This window comes from Rhinolophus sinicus, chromosome 14 (assembly GCF_057876585.1).
Source record: "Rhinolophus sinicus isolate RSI-liver-muscle chromosome 14, RSI-T2T, whole genome shotgun sequence".
Classification (NCBI taxonomy): Eukaryota; Metazoa; Chordata; class Mammalia; order Chiroptera; family Rhinolophidae; genus Rhinolophus; species Rhinolophus sinicus.
In genome coordinates, this window is record NC_142514.1 from 82,523,018 (window position 1) to 82,538,489 (window position 15,472).

At 46.6% G+C, this 15,472-nt stretch overlaps 1 protein-coding gene across 4 annotated transcripts in view; it reads left to right on the forward strand.

Moving 5' to 3' along the window:
• The window catches only part of GFOD1 (Gfo/Idh/MocA-like oxidoreductase domain containing 1), a 101,208-nt gene that overhangs the window by 51,668 nt on the left and 34,068 nt on the right, over positions 1-15,472 (forward strand). Inside the window, exon 1 of one of the 4 annotated variants that reach the window (XM_088791376.1) lies at positions 5,308-5,326. The exons of 2 other annotated variants lie outside the window; for them this stretch is intronic. The gene's annotated coding sequence lies outside the window, so the exon portion shown is untranslated. Of the gene's footprint in view, positions 1-5,307; positions 5,327-8,776; positions 8,798-15,472 lie in introns of those variants that run through there. One more of the 4 variants, XM_074335210.2, reaches the window with a different exon arrangement.

Sequence of the window (15,472 nt, forward strand, 5' to 3'; positions counted from 1 at the left end):
CTCTTCCTTGCATTAAATAGGCAGCCGGTTGACAGAATGTCCTGTGGCCAGCCAGGGCCTTGTCCAGCAGGGAGATAACACCTAGTTTTCTCTCTTTCATGGAATTAACCTATCCCCACGCACCCTGATGTCTCCTGGGAGTGCATCTTTGTAGGTACAGCCTGGGCTCACGTTCTGAGGGGCGTGTCTGGGTTTCTAGCAAGCTAGCATCATATGTTCAGGGACTCGGGTACTAATTAAGATATCTATTCCCACTTTTTGAATGGGCAAGAAGATGCGTGTCTGATATGGTACTTTTTAACCAGGCCAGAGTAAAAGCAGGCAGGAAGCTGCATGTCATACGATGCATAGTAGACCTCGTTGTTAGAATAAGTGACTAATCAGAAAGCCCTCTGCTCCTGAGGCAGCACCAACAGGGTCTTCCAGTGTGTAGGTAGGCCCAGGTGTGGAGAGAGGAGAGAGGAAGGCATGAAAATGCACTGCAGAAATGCAGATAATTGAGCAGTACTCCCTCCCCCCTGCCCTGGGAGGGGCCTGTGCATCCTCTCAGAGAAGGCTCTTGCTTTTGTGGGAGGACCTAGAAGAAGTGTCGGCTGGGTCTCCTCGGTTTCATGATTTAAAAACTTGAGCCCTTTCCCCCCCCTTTAATGTGCTGGATGTAAAAGGCAGTGGAAATGAAAAGCTGGCAGTCACCCTGCGTGCCTGAGATCAGAAGGCAGGAAAATGAAAACATCAAGTTTGCGTTTCCACTGCTGGCCACAGGGCTTTCGGTGGTACCTCCTCCTCCACGCTTACACACCCTTTCCACTTCCTCCCCAGCCCCCAGTTTTCACACCACTCAGTGACTCGTGTCACCCCAGGCTGAGTAAGGCTCACATTTTGTCAAAAGAGGCGGTAGGACCAGAGCAAGGGAAGTTCGGCATGGGCTGAGAGCCATGGAAAGGACCTTCCATAGCCTGCCATAGACACCGGAAGTGGGCTGAGTTTCTTTTTCTTTTCTAATGCTGGGAAGAAAAAGGAGCTCAGTATTCAAATATGGGTGATGGAAAAGGCAATCTGTTTCAGCCTAGACTTTTCTATCTGCATGGTGCCGGGACCCCCAGACCTGTGTGTCTTTGAGTGTTGACTGTGATGGTGGAGCTTTTCCTGCTGTCAGGCTGTGTTCTGCCCAGCTCTAGATAGTCCACTGAAAAGGGAGCAGTCAGCAGTTTCCCATCAGGGTTTGGTCCTTTTTCTCTTTGGCATTGTTGAACTCAAAGTGGAGTGGTCCCTTCCCATGATGGGGGCCACCGTGTCCCCGAGCTCAGCCTGGAGTCCTGGGGCCTGCTAACGATGGAAAGATGCCATCAGGGGCCCCAGGCATCCCGTAGTCCAAGGGAGCTCCAGGCCTAGCAGATGGTGGCATAAACATTTCTTTATTATTGAATGTGATGGCGACACTTGTGAAATGTGGATATCTCAGACTTCCGGAACTTGAATGTCCCGAAGACATCAGAGAAGTTTACGATAAGCAGTACTTTCTGAAATCGTGTTTTTGACTCTTCATGGTTCACTCATAGCTATCTCCCTCAAGCCTCCCATTTTGTCATTTTGGATTTTTTCCACAGTTACTGGATTTTCTGAAAGTCAAGCCTTCCTGCAAGTGCATTCTCTCTTCAAAGACTTGAGATGTACAGAAGATACATGACCCTGGGTTCTGAGCAGACTGCAAGGCTTTGAAAATGTAATTTCAAGATGATTCACTCAAACTGGAAAAAGTCAGTGTGTTGTGAGCCCTTGTTACTTCGAGTTTGTTCCACGGCTCCCCACAACGCATGGCACTGGGGCCATTTCCAGCTTCCTGTGGTTTCCAAAAGTGCTTTCCCATCGATCTATTCATGACAACACCCACGTAAGATAAATAGTGTTATATCCCTGCTTTGCAGAGGTAAAAGCTGAGGCTTGGACATGTTAAATAACCTGCCCCAAGACACAGGGAATCAGAGAAGAAGCTGAGATCCAAACCCCAGCCTTTTGGCACCAGGGCCACGTTCTGTCCCCAGCAGACACTGCCAGCCATTCCAGAACCAGGAGAAAGCTGTGCAGAACTTGCAGCATTTGGTGAAAGGCTCTCTGTCCTCTGCTCTAGCTTAGTTCCCAGTTCCCATCCTGTTTGTAAGGTCCTGAGTTGTCCCTTGCTTGGGGTCAGTGTCATCCATCCACCCAGACCTCTGCTCCTGGGACCCGCGGAGCTGCTTCTGCTTACCCCAGGCCCTTGTTGGTGTGCCCTCCTCGGGTGCCTGCAGAATACCAGTGGTATATTCACTAGTATTACAGGGGCTTGAAGGCAAGTTCCCAGGCTTTGAAGGGACAGGCAGTGTACCTGGGGTCCCTGGCCAACTTTAGGAGGTCAGAGGAGCAGGTGTAGTTATTTTCCTGGAGCTCTGCAGGTCTGTCTCTCACCCCCAGCTGGAGCTTCTGCTTTACCTTGTGACCCAGATGACACAATAAGGGCTGGGGTAGGATAAACCTGGGGTTGGGTGTGGGACACCCAGCCTCATCGATGGCTGTTTCTGTGGCTTCCCGGCACTCAGGTCTTCTGTATTTTAGGAACGGGCAAGCTGGGCCTGCAGCCTGCCTTGTGTGTAGCACTCTCGGCTAAGAACTCTCTCGCACAAAGCACAGCAGAGCCAGGCGGGAGGGGAGAGAGCCCGAGACCCAGTCTCAGCCTCACTTACCTGCTTCCCATGGTGGATGGTGCCCATCAAACTTGGTGACATGTGCTTGAGCTATAGCTATGTGAGGAGGACGACCCAGGGCTTTTCCTCTTTCTGGAAAGGACTTATGAACATGGGGTCATTTTTATTTTAATTTCTAGAAGTGCAGACTACTTCTAGTTGGCTTTCTGGTGAGAATTGACAGGGGCCAAAGTGGGGAGCTTGGGTCAGATGTTCTTGTCAGGAAGATGCATGGAATGGAGACCTTGAACTTTCCGATCCGAACCAGGATTGTGACTCTGGTTTATCTTTCTGAGCAACCCCACAGGGACTTTTACAAGCTCATAAGCTTCAGATTTTTTCCATTAAAAATTTTTTTTCCAAATTTTTTTATTGTGATAAACTTTACATAATATAAAAATTATCATTGTAACCCTTGTAAGTATATGGTTCAGTGGTATTAAATACATTCAATAATGTTGTACAGCCATTACCACCATCCATCTCCAGAACCCTTTTCATCTTACGATAAAACTGAAACTCTGTCCCCATTAAACAGTAACTCCCCATTTCCCTCTCTCTCCAGCACCTGGTAGCTACCATTCTACTCTCTCTATAATTCTGACTACTCTCAGTTTCTCATATAAGTGGAATCATATAACATCTGTCCTTTTGTAACAGTCTTATTTCACTTAGCATAAGGTCCTCAAGGTTCATCCATGAGGACATCTCATGTTGTAGCATATATCAGAATTCCATTTCTTTTTAAGGCTGAGTAATATTCTATCTATCTATCTATCATCTCATTTCTTTATCCATGTATCTGTGGGTGAGTATTTAGCTTGCTTCTACTTCTTGGGTCCTGTGAATCATGCTGCTATGAACACGGTGTACAAATGTCTGTTCAACATCTTGCTTTCAGTTCTTTTGGGTATGTACTTAGAAGTGGATCTCTTGGGTTTTGAGCTATTTTCTGCTTTTCTGAATCCTGTCTATCTTAGCTCAGGTCTGGAGTAGTGGCCCAGAGATGGCCCCTGGGGTCAGATTGCCTGAATTTAAGCCCTGGCTCTACCTCTTACTAGTCTGGAGCCTTAATCCTTACTAGTCTGGAGTGGTGTAATCTTTTGGACCTCAATGTTCTCATCTGTAAAATGGTGACAAAGTGTTATGGTGAGGACTAAATGTGTTCATATGTATAAAGTCCTAAGAATACTGCTTGGCATATGGTAAGTGCAATAGATGTTTTTAGAAATGCTACAGTTATTATTATTGTTATTACTATTATAATCTTCAGATGAGATGTGCTCAAAGGTAGTTCTCTAGATTGGATGGGTAAGTCCAAAAATATTCTTCAGAAGGACCTTTGTAAAATTTCAAAATGATGCAGAAATGTACAAGGAAGATATTTTTAAAATCTTCTGCATCAATCTTGGGTAATTATTATTATTATTATTATTATTATTATTATATTTCCCGGTCTTATAGTACTATAAGTATAGTATAGTATACTATACTATAATACAATACAATATAATATAATATAATATAATATATAAATAATATAATACCGGGTCTTACATTAATTTTTACTCCAAAAGACGCATTAGAGCTGATTGTCTGGCTAGGTCTTATTTTCGGGGAAACACGGTACTTAACTTGCTAAGTGACCTTGGCCCAACCTGGGCACCCTGAGCATCCTTCTCTGTATGGTAGTGGGTCTGACTGTGACATTTATGGAGAGCGCCAGCGTAGTTCTTTGCACCTACCAAGTGCTCAATAAATGGAGCTGTGCTGTTTCTCAGAAGTGTCCATATCAGTATAACTGGGTATTAACTTCGACTCTCATTGGGAGTCTGGTCTCAGCTGAACTCCCTGATGAGGAGTCTGGTATTTATGTTGTTTTCTGTTTGCCAGGTGCTATGCTGGGCACCTCAGATTTATTCTCAAGTGTAACACTACCTGGAGTTTCATTCCATTCTTTTCTTTTAGAAGTGAAACAGACTTTCAAAGTCATTCACTTGGTTGGTTTTCCAGACAGTTTTTTGTACACCAACTGTAAGGGGTATGTTGGCACCCTCAGACACGTGACACTTTGTGAGTGCCACATTCATTCCTGTACACCCTCTTTCTCCCAGAGGATATGTATTTAAAATGGCATGCGATGTAGAAGAAACAGGCAGTTAAAACAAGCTGGATTGAAAACAGTTCCTTGAGTGAAACCCATAGTGACACACGTTCACACACAGTCTGCTCTGCGAGCTGAATTTGCAGAATTGTCAAACCAGGTTAGGGCATTTCCACCAGAGCACCTCCTGCTTTCACTAACAGAAAAATTCTTGCTGAGAAGCCTTGCCCTCTGGTTCCCTGTGGCTTTCAGGAAAGCCTTTTGTTTAAACAAAGGAACCAGCCCACTGGTATCTGGGTGAACATGTGCTTCCTACTGAGATGGAAATGATCTGAATCAAAAGGAACTGGGTTTCTTTTTTCTTTCTTTTTTTCCTTCTTCTCATGCTCCTGAAACAGCTAGTGATTATTTGCAAAGGGTCGAAGTGTAGACATGTGAGCATCTCTGCTTTTTTGGGAAGTGTCTGCTACTGCCCTGGGGAAGCATGAATTAAACTAAATCCCAAGTAAGTGGACGTGGGAAGATGAAGAGGTGATGGATTGGATGCTGAGTGGGGCTGGAGCTGGGGAGGGAATGGAGACTCTGTGTAACGTCTTGGGGACACCAAACATCACTTGGTAAACCTCGGCGTCTTCCTCTGGGGGCTCGGTGGTCTCTCAAGTCCCTTCCAGCCACACTGTTCCTGCAAAGCCCTGTCTTTTTCCGAGACTCTAGCTGAGCAGCAAGTGTTCCATGGCCCTCTGCTTCCACGTGGGGATTTCACAGCATTACAAACCATAAAAGTGAACTTCTTGTTCTTTCTGTTGTCACTATCGTTTAGAATTGAATTGCAATCTTAATCGGAGAAGGGGATGATTAGAGGAAAGGGAAATCAGGTTGTGTATGCGTATTTGTGTTTGTACCTCTTTATACATTGTGTCTGTGCATGTGTGTTTTGTATTATGTATTTACATGTGTTTTGTGTGTGTTTGTGCAGGTATGTGGTTGGCACGTATTTGAGTGTGTGAGTAAGTCTGAGTGTACAGGGGTATGTGCCTATACACGTGTGTATAGAGTGAGAAGGGGGAGGTGTCCCAACCAGTCCCTAGTATTCTGAAAACCTATTGATTTCTTTTCCTCCTTCCTTGGACATATTTCTCCTCAAAGGAAGTACAGGTCATAATTTTAGATTTTTACTCCTTGGTGCTCCCCAGAGGAAGAAACCAGTCACTGATCTATCCATCACAGGTTGCTGTCTCTGTTTGATTGACAACCCTGGAGAAAGGTCTCACTTGTGCAGGAAACCCTTATGGACCCTCACTAGAGACCCACGCTCCTTAGACAGAAGAGGCTTCCAGCCCCCTAGTCTGAGCAGTGCCTCCTGTGACGTTCATCCTGGCCAGGGTGATAGGTATTTAAAAATGCTGATTGGATTACAGAATGATTTTTTTTTCATCGGCTCTCCGAGGGAAGACTAATAAAGACTAATAAAACAGTAGTTTGGGTGGAGAGAACAGCTCCAGTGCATGGCATATGCCTTTTGTGCAATTATCAGATACAGGGGTTGGGGTGGTAGAAAACGATTGATGGGCCTTTTCTGAAAATACGGGTGGATATACAGTCTCCTGCTGAACGGTAATTGTTTTAAGTATTTATTTTACTCAGATTTTTATATGCATGTGGCAACCCCAATAGGGGAAAAAAGGTTTAAAAATAATCCATTATATAGATGCATCACACTATCTTTAATTATTCAAAATGAAATTTTTATATTTACCACTTTATTGAATATTCACTGTGTGCCAGGCACTGGGCTAAGAATTTTACGTGCATTATTCTTATTTTTAGATATTTAGGTTGTTTCCAGCTTTTTCTGTACTGTAAATAGTGCTTAGATGAATATCTTTGCACATAACTTTTTTCCTGATTTATGGCATCCTGCTTAGCTGGAGTCCTCTAAGCCCAATTACTGGGCATGGAATTAAAAAAACACTCTTGAAACACTGTAGTGCCATGTTACACTCCCACGTGAAGGGGGCGCATGCCTCTGCCGACTTCCTCCTAAAGATTCGGAAAAATCAGTGCTTTGCTGAAGTAGAGGCATCAGCTTGCTGCCTGAATAGAAGCCCCGAAAGCTAAGAGACACACCTGAAGAAGTTTACTGTAGTGACTTAGGAAAGAAGACAGCAGGTTTGCCACTGAGTTTCCGTATGTTACAAGTTAGAGGCCTTGTCCTGGAAAGGGAAAACAGCTGCAGCTGGGATGTTTTCAGGGGAGCTCTGGGATGTCGTGGTGTACCACAGCTCTGCCTTTCATCTGCTCTTCTCTGCCACTCAACTTCGTTCACATCTTAAGCTGCCTGTATCTCGAAAGGAGATGGGATGGGATCTTCCCCTGAGAGACGCCTGGGAGTCTGGGCCACACGGGACCTGAGCAGTAGGAGGCCCTCTCCCTCTGGAGGTTGCCTGCTGTGCCCTCTCCCACGGTCTCCCTTCCAGGCCTCCGTGTGGCATGCCCTGGGGCTTAGCTGTCACCCTTTAGAAGGACTCCGTGGACAGATGGGAGGATATATATTTGGAAACAAATTCATGTACACGAGGAGACCAGAGGCCCAGCTGTGTTTTCTCCATCCAGACCTAGTTTAAAGACATAGGTTCAGTCCCCCGCTAGCCAACAAGTGTGTATTGAGCGTCTTCTGTCTGTGCCAAGCCCTGCCACGTGGAGCGCACACATCTTCCAGTGGGGGAAGAGAAACACTACAGGAAGGACTGCAGCCCCCTCAGCTGGCAATACATACAATGTCCAGGAGTGGAACGCAGAAGGGGTAAAGAGTGATGGGGCAGGTGGGGTGAGGGAGGTGCTGGCTTCCCTGGGGTCATTGAGAATTTGATCACTTGATATTTCAGTAGAGATTTGAAGGAAGTGAGGGAGCAAGACATGTGAATGTTTGGGGAGAGTCACAGGATGAATGTTCCAGGAAGCAGCAGCAAGCATGAAATGAGTGGGAGGGTGTTTGGCGTGTCCTGTGACAGTGAGGAGGCCGTGGGCAGGCGGGAATGAGGAGGGGAAGAGTCAGAGGAGGAGGCATCGTGGGTGGCCCTGGACACCACAGTAAGGACTCAGGATTCTGTCAAATGGACTGCAAAACCCTTGGAGGGTTGATAGCAGGGGAACAATATGTCTGATGTCCTGTTTTAAGAGGCTGCCTCTGGCTCTGGTGTAGCCATCGGCAGGGTTAGAAGCAGGGAGATGAGCTGCTATTGCCCCATCCAGGTGGGAGAAGGTGGCAGCAGCGGGCAGTGAGGAGTGGCCGTTTGGGAGTACATGTTGGAGAGAGGTCAGCTGTCATTTCCTTCACTCAGTCCCTTAGCAGGAGAGCTCTGCTCGGTGGACGCCTGGGCAGCTCTCTGGCATCTTTCCCTCTCCTAGGGAAGACTGGGAACTTCTAAAATAGTCTGTTCCCTCTTTGGAATCTTGACTTCCAAGCCTCACAGTTTTTAATAATCCCTGCATCCATGTCCTTTTGGAAAGAGGCTCACCCCTCAAATTGGCATGAATGTTTCTCTCCAAGTTGAAAATAAGTCTTCAAAAGGAAATGCAGTGGCAGTCCAACATGGCAACCTCAACTTGAGCTACAGCCATCTGTTTCTTTTCCTCCGTGCCAAGCCTTCTGCAGCGTCTGGGAACTTAAGGAAAAAACACAACACCAGGAACCACCTGCTGGAGCTCCCCTGCTACACCGTCCGACCGGGAAACATGGAACAGACAATTATCAGGATGCATTGTGAATGTCTGTCAGCTTTAACACCTGTTTGACTTCCTTCTAGGGCTTTGCATTATTGATAACAGTAGTAAAAGAGGCTGAGAAACATTTCCCAGTGTAACAGGAAGGCCTTTGCGAGACCCATGCTCAGGAGACCGTGGTTTTCATTCCAGCTCTGCCAGATGTGTGCCTGCGAGCATTCATCCTCGCTGGAACTGCTTCTTCGTCTTTAACGTGAGTCCTAGATAGCTTGGTTCATAAAACGCCTCTCAGGTCTAACATCTTACAGCTCTGAGTATGAATAAGAAATAAGGAGCAGAGGTGAACGATGAAGCCAGTGCTCTGGGCTTTAGGAGAGAGGCTCCTTCACGTGGTGGCCCAGGTCTGAATGTAGGACAAGCTGCTGTGTGCCTCCCTTTAGGGCCTCCACGTTTATTATTTTCAAGATATCAGAGGCTGTATGACTTGACTCGTTCTGTGAAAGGAAAGATAAGCAAGATCGAAGGCAGGGTTAAGGAAATAAATCTTCCTCCATGCAAGCAGAATCATCTCAGGTGGCTGCATATTCTGCAGAAGGACCCAATTTGATTAGCTGTGTGTCAACCAGACTGTGTGTCTGGCTTGGATTTTTGCATCTCAGAAGAGAAATTAATGAGAGAAGGACAACTACCCACCCAAGAGATGGCTGTTTTCTCTAGTTCCAGCCTTCTTTTTTTCACTGTTACGTTTATTTTGCTCCATTCCCTGTTTTGTTATGATTTGTAACCTTGCCTGTCCCCTGCAGTGGCTTTGGTGTAAAGTTTTACTGAGTAAGCAAGTGGCTGGCTTCCAAAAATGACATGGCAGCTTTAGTCCAGGCTGAAGCCAGGTCAGGTAAGCCTGACACCTTTCTCTCTTCTTACCTACAAGTTGACATGTTCTCCCAGGCAGGAGGATGGCAGAGCGGAGGATTCACCTTTAGAAAGTCCCTTTCTGCTCTCACTTTGTTTTCCCTTTCTCTGTATGGCTGCTGCATACATTGTTTTCCAGAATGCATTCTTACTGAAACGAGTGTGTGTGCTCTACACTGAGGGGTGGATTACACTCTTTCAACTTAACCATTTCCCAGCAGGCTCCCAATCCAAACATGCATTATTGTTTCAGTGATGATGTGGCAGCTGACAGTGTTATTCATGATGTGGGTGAAAGAACCTAGGTTCCGGCAATTCTTTTCCTGCTGCATTTGTGAAAAGCTGTCCCAGGCTCAGCTCTTTGGCTGTTTGGAGCCTGCCATTGTTCTGGGGCTTTGTCGGACCAGCTGTGTGATGCCATAGGAGCCCCTCCATGCGGGGTGACACTCTGTACTGCAGCGCTGCTGCATGGGTAAACAGCACTAGTACTTTGGGTTTTGAGGTTAGTTCTCTGGCTTTGCTCTTGGAGCTGACAATGGGATCAGTCAGCAGTTGTCAGGTTCTTTTGGGAACTATTTCTAGACTCAGCCATTGGAAGTAGGTAAAGACAGAGTAGCATGGAGGTAAAGACACCCCCAGGCATGGAGTGCTAGAATATTCCAGAGCACCAAGCAACTTTCCTTGTGCTTGTGAGTACACTGTCTGTCAAAGTGCAGTGTTTATAGTAGGTTCTTTAAAAAGGAACTCACTAATTGATTTAATTTTGTTCTTCGGTTAAATGATCATTGTGACTTAGGGATGATGATATGGAATAGTTTGAGAAGCCAGTGGCGGTGTCTAAGCTGCGTTCTTCCCTGGGCCCCATTTGTTCTATCATCAAAGCCTTACCACCCTCTAATCTCATATATGCTTCTCGAATCTGTCCCCTTCTCTCTGGCCCCATTGCCATCACCCTAGTCCATCACTGCTATGTCACGCTTGCATAACGCGTGTAAAATTCTTAGTGCAGAGCCTGGCACATAGTGAGTGCTCAATAAGGGGTAGATAGAGGGTGTTCATTGTGAATAATTGAAGAAAGCATGCTGCATGTATATGAGGTAACGTTTTCTCATTTAAACATTTCAGAGACTCCCCATCACCCTGGGATAGAAAACAAATGCCCTCCCCGGGACCACAGCTCTAGCCCCTGCCCAACTCTCCCACGTCACCCAATGACACTTTCCCTTTTGAGAGGGAACACCAGCCACGCTGACTTTCTTTCTTTTCTTGGACCCATGAAGCTTCTGCCCACCCCAGGGCCTTCACACATGCTGTTCCTTCTCCTCAAAGTGCCCTGCCTCTCCTCTCCACCTGGTTAGTTTCTTCTCGTCCTTAAGGTTTTAGCTTAAATGTCACTTCGGTGAGGCCTTCCCTGACTACTCTATCTAAAGTAAGTTCACTCTTATTATTCTCTGTCACAAACTCCATTTGATTCCTTCATAGCTCTTCCACCACCTGCAATGATGTCTCTCTCTGATGACTTATTTATTGGCTGTCTCTCTCACTAGACCCTAAATTGCATGAGGGCTGGGACTATGGCTGTCTTTTACCGTTGCGTGCCTGGCACATGGCTGATGCTAGAAAAACATGGTCAATGTTTGTTGAAGGAATGAACAGAAAACCGGCTGCTAATCATAATAGCCGTATAGATAATAATAGATAATAATGCTAATGATTGGTTAGCGGAATGTCCATCGTGTGCCAAACACCACACTACATGCTTTGTGTTCATTATCTCATTTAGCCGTCTCTACAGTTCAAAACAGATATTCATCTGATTGAGGAAATGAGCCATGAAATAGGTCAATTGGCCCAGCTATTGAATCCAAACCCACAGCGGGTTGGTCTGTTATTTGATGCCCTGTGGAGATTGAGCCAAATCCCCCTCGGATCTAGGACATGGACAGACGCCTCACCTTGAAGAAAGAGGAGGTGTGGGAGAGCATCTAAGATCTGCAGTGACCCTTGGGGCTGCACCAAAGCCAGTAGCATCCACTTTCTGAGAACTTTGTTTTGTGCTCGGAGCTTCGGTGGATGTGGGTGACTCAACAGTACTGGGTTCATTTCAATAAAGATAATGCCCTCCCTCAGAGGGGTGTCAGTGTTGAGGGGGCTCAGTGGAGGAAGGGTGGCACACTGAAGAAAGGGCCTGTTTCCCAGAGTCACGTATGTTCATGTTCTAGAAGTGGCTCATGAGGAGACCTGTACATTCAAGGTAGGAGAGGGGAGGGGACCGATTTTAAGAGAATGTGAGAAAAAGTTGGGCCCTTGGGTCTAGCCTCTGAGGAATATTTTAAGTCTTCTCACTAAAAAGGGCGACGGTGCTGGGGAATAATCTGAATCTAAGCAGTGAAGGGTGAAGAGTGATTCCTTTTAGCAGATAGTTGGGCGTGTTGCCTGCCGCTAGGTATTCTGGGACATCATCACTGATGCACTTTCTCTTCAGGACCAATTTCTGTTCCCTGCTTGGGCGCTGCAGCCACTGATTGTCTGCAGAACAGCTGGCCTCATTCTCTTCCTGGCCGCTGTAGTAGCTGGGGTTCCAATGGCCTTTACTTTGAGTTACAGCCTCTTCTGACTAACACCATATTCACGGGAATCTAGGGCCTCCCCCTCCTTCACCCAAGAAAATCTTGTTTAAAATTAAAATTACTTTCTTCTGCCTAATCTGTCTTTTGACTCAGACTGAATCTCCTAATTTCTGCTATTAACCGAGGGGAACCCTTTAGAAGCTCAGGCCCGTGAAAATAACAGCTAACATTCATCACGTACTTTCTATGTGCCAGGCACTGTGCCGAAGCTCTTTCTATAACAACCCAATGGTGTTGGTACTCTTTAGGTCTCTTGTTTTCCAGATGGGGCTGGGGATGCACAGAAACTTCATATGAAGGGCCCAGCATCACAGACCTAGCAAGTGGTAGTGAATTGAACCCAGGAAGAGTGACTCTTGGACTTGTTCTCTTCAACTGTGTGCTAGGCAGCGTGTCTTGCCAGAGGCAGCCGTGAGAACCCAAGCTACCAGATGCACCACCCTCCCTATTTAGGACAAGCAGCTCAGCTCTTGGCCTCTTAAGTCTTTGCTGGCTAGTTTTGTTCAGTGGGTTGGATTTGCTGGCCGACTCTGGCACTCTCGGAATTCTTACAGCACAGGTCCTTGAGTCACACAGTCTGGCATTCCATCCAGTGTGACCGTACTGCCATCTTGAGTCATTTCCAGATATGCATATCTTTTCACCCCATCTGGATTGCAAGATGTTTATGAACAGGGCCCATGCTTGTTTTTTTCCAGTTTCTCCGGAGTGGGTGCTCAGAAGTGGTTCAATGCCACATAGCCCAACTAGGGGACAGAGTAGCCTTCTTTAAAGTGGCAGCCTTCTACAGGTAGATAAAACTTGCATTAGACCGGTATCACCAAGCCTTATCTCTGCAGAACAAATGTGCTTTGATTTGGCAACTGTCAAGCAGAGAAAAACCACCTGTACACTCCAGAACCTGATTTCTGGGAGTGTTTCAGGGGCTTGGTCATCTTATACATTTTATATTGGCCTCTTTATATCAGGCATCTTTGTGCTGTATCATTTCTGAGGTGAGGGCTATTCTCAGTAATCTGTTCAAAAAATAGAACCAAACTGAGCTCTGAGATTGAACCTGGTTTGCTTGGCAGAGCCTTGGGGTCTGATCTGCCAGGTTGTTTCCATTTCATTTTGCTGCGAGTTGATTTGCACACTTGCTGGTTTGAGAAAGAACACAGGCTGGGTCAGGGGGCGGTGGCTGGTGCAGCCTTGGAGGGAAGGGGGCAATACCTGCTTCAGAGTGGTGCTTTCTTTTTTACTTTTTTCCCATTTTGGACAAAGAATGCTCAGACATTCTTTCAACTTGCCTAACCCTTGGCTTACCTTGGATGAGGAGAGTGTAAAGAGCTAAATAACAGCCAGCTGGGAGCTCCCTGCCTTTCTGGAGCTGAATGCCACTTTCCATCGGAAAAGATTTTTTTGGTTTTTCTTGGATCAGACCTCTTCTTTTGATTACCCTTGGACAAGGAATACACGCTTATTACTTGTCATGGTGTATGCCAGCCCTGGCTGTGCTAAGGTGCCTTTGTGTCAGGAGAGAGAATGGAGGCCATTGGCAAGCTAAGCAACTTCTAGCAAGAGGTGACCTACCCCTCATGGTGCCTGTCCCCAGGCAGATTTTAAGACTGATAGGTCACCTCTGCTCCTTCCTCCCTTACCCAAGAGAGTGTGAAAGGGTCAGGGCACCATGGGCAAATGCTCTACCACATTGTGTGGCCAGCAAACTTACAAAAGAGAGAACGTCAGGTAAAAGTGACACACTTTTGGGGGAAGACATTCCGGGGAACATGTTGGCAAAGGCTAACTCAATGACAAGGCCAAGCGAGTGGCCATTGGCCTGGGTCTCCTTGAGGTTCTCGTCCAACTTCTTTCCAAGTTCAGATTTCTCTGGGCTTCTTGTGTGGACAGTGAATGCCATGGAGACCCCTTGAAAAACTGAGCCATGCTGAGCAAAGAGTGAGTATGCTTACTGTCAGAGCACCCTGTCAGCGCCCTCAGACATATCTACTCTCTGAAGCAGACAGCATCCCAAAGGGCTTCTTGGATGAGGACCTGGTGATGGAGCCCCTTTACCCCTTGACTATACTCGGTCATCGCAACTTTCATGCATTGAAGGAAGGAGGGGGTGCTGCTCAGAGCACACAGAGCATGGAACCACGTATCCCCGAAGAGAAGGCAAGATGAGGGGGGCAGAAAGCCAACACATTCTTGCTGATGTCTGTAGCCAAAGGCTGATTCTCCCACCCAGGAGTTGGCACCACTGGGGATGAGACTAACAGTGTGGGCAGGGGGCGGATGTTAAAAATATTTGAATATTTTATAACTGATGTTAGCGGTTAGATGTGACACTGGCTCTGCTTCCACTCTGGTTCAAACTGTCTAAAATAAGCTCTGTTAACATAACAGTCAAGCTTTATGTGTATTAGTCTGCTAGGGCTGCCATAACAAAGTACCACAGACTGGGGGACTCAAACAACAGAATTCATTTCCTCACAGTCCTGGAGGCTAAAAGTCTGAGATGAAGGTATTGGCAGAGCTGGTTTCTTCTGAGGCCTCTCTCCGTGGCTTGTAGCTGGCTGCCTTCTCCCTCTCTCCTCACCTGGTCTTCCTCTGTGCTTGTCTGTGTCCCAGTGTCTTTTCTTATGGCCCACGCTCATGAACCCTTTTATCATAATTATCACTTTAAAGTTCCTGTCTCCAAATGTGGTCACGTTCTGAGGTATTGGGGGTCAGGACTTCAACGTATGAATTTGGGGGGACACAATTCAGCCCATCAGTGGGAGTAATGCCCGTCATGGCTCTTACTATGTATTAGAACTGTTCTCAGCACTGTGTGGACCATCTCCTCTGATTCCTGCACTAGTTCTAAGGTAGCTACTAGTATTTCCCTCATACAGATGCGGAAACAGAGGCACAGAGAACTTGAGTTCTTTGACTCCAATAGCTGAAAAGCGGCAGGGCTAGAACTTGCATTGGGCATTCTGAGTCTACAACGCATGCTCTCAGCCTCTGAAGCAAAGGCTCTACCCAGGTTTCTCACTGGAAATGGTGTCATTGCCCAGGCCAGGAAAAGGCATAATCTCGGTTCCTCGAAGAGAAGAAAATACCGAGATGCTGCCTCACACTCATGACTGGCTCGTATCACACTGGAATGAGACGCCTTCTTTCATCTGTGTGGCCAGCCGCTGACCTTTCTGTGTGGGAAGGAGGTCCTCCCGGTGACGCTTTGTTAGTGCATCTGAGGAAAACAGGCCACAAATTAGAACTGGATAAAGATGGACAGCTGATGTTTCTGTGGGGCATCCCTCAACAGAGGACAGGCCCCGGAGCCGTGGGTTTGATTCTGTCACACTTGAAGCCACTGTTTTCACAGCTGGTTTCTCTGATCCAAGGTGTCCCTTTGCCTG